Source organism: Marmota monax, unplaced genomic scaffold (genome assembly GCF_021218885.2).
Source record: "Marmota monax isolate L192 unplaced genomic scaffold, Marmota_monax_Labrador192_F-V1.1 WCK01_AAM20220418_F8-fsc00184, whole genome shotgun sequence".
Classification (NCBI taxonomy): Eukaryota; Metazoa; Chordata; class Mammalia; order Rodentia; family Sciuridae; genus Marmota; species Marmota monax.
The window spans coordinates 3,410,485-3,411,966 of record NW_026695008.1 but is presented as its reverse complement, the minus strand read 5'-3'; positions in this window follow the sequence as shown (position 1 = coordinate 3,411,966).

The following is a 1,482-nucleotide window of genomic DNA, read 5'->3' as shown; positions in this document are numbered from 1 at the left end:
TGTAGCTGAATGGTAGAATTCTTACTCAATATGTGTGCAGTCCTGGGTTCTATTCCCAGCACTGAAAAAGAAATAAAGTAAAACTGTACCAAAAGTAAAAATGTGGAGTTTGAAATTACTGAAAGAAAACAAAATAGAAACAGTTCAGGACACTGGGACACTTTTGGAATACCCTCAAACACACAAGCAACCAAAGCAAAAAACAGACAAATGATATTATATCAAACTAAAAAGCTTTTGCACAGCAGAGTAAACATCAAATTAAACATTCTTCAGATACAGAGACAATGTTTTTGAACTATTCATTTACATATGCAGCATATAAAAAGAACTCAAAATCTCTACAGAAAATAAAACAAATACTATGATTTAAAATGGGTAAAAGATCTGATGTTTCACAAAAGATGGTATACTAATGGTCATCGAATATGTGCCAAAATGCTCAGCATCACTAATTATCAGGGAAATGCAAATCAAAATTACAATGAAGTATAATTCTCACTCCAACTAGAGAGTGGATTTTATAAAAAAAAATAATAATGTTGGTGAGGATGTAGCAAAAAGGCAACACTATACAGTGTCAATGGGAATGAAAACAAGTACAGTCATTATGGAGAACAGTGTGGAATACATTTACAACCTGAAAGTAGCACTACCATATGATCCAGCAATCCCCCTAGTTTGTATGTGTGAAGACATTATATCCAAGAGATACTGCAGTGTTAGAAAAATAAAAGGAGACACAGAGACAAGATGCAGAGGCAGGAAAAGAAGTGGCTACCCCTCCACGCAGCCATGTTTATTTCTATCAAAAGTTACCTTGGGTTGTTAGTGCCATGACTAGATTATTATTATTATTCCTTTTAATTTAGCAGGACTCAACCACAAATCCATTTTCCCTGTGGGATTTATCAGGTTTGGTTTTAAGCTTTGGGAGGGCTAGTCTAGAATAGGTCTTCTTCTAAAGCCTGGCCCAAATATCAGAACCAGGATCAATCCTGTGGAAGAGGATTGAACAAATTAAACCCTTGAATTTGAGTCTTTGTATCACACTAGATACCAGTTGCCAGATAACTGATATCAAAGTCCAGGCTGGTTAAGACACAGGGCCATTTTCTCTAAGGACATTACCATAGTAACTAGCTACTGCACCTGTATAGTTATCTTGCTACCTTCAAGGAGAAACTGCTGGTCATTCCAAAAGTAAAGAGCAGAGCACCTGTTACCCCCACGGAGTTTGCTCACCAGAGGAACACTTCCCTGTACATTTCCACTGTCGGGATACCTACACAGCAGACCCATATTTATTGTGGGAGTAGTCCTGGCAGTCAAAATATGCAATCAACCTATGTGCCCTATCAATGAGTGGATTCTGAAACTGTGGTGTATGTACACAAGAGAATAGTATTCAGCCATAAAAAGAATGAAATACTGTCGTTTGCAGCAACAACATGGGACAGAAGAATATTTAGTCAAATAAGT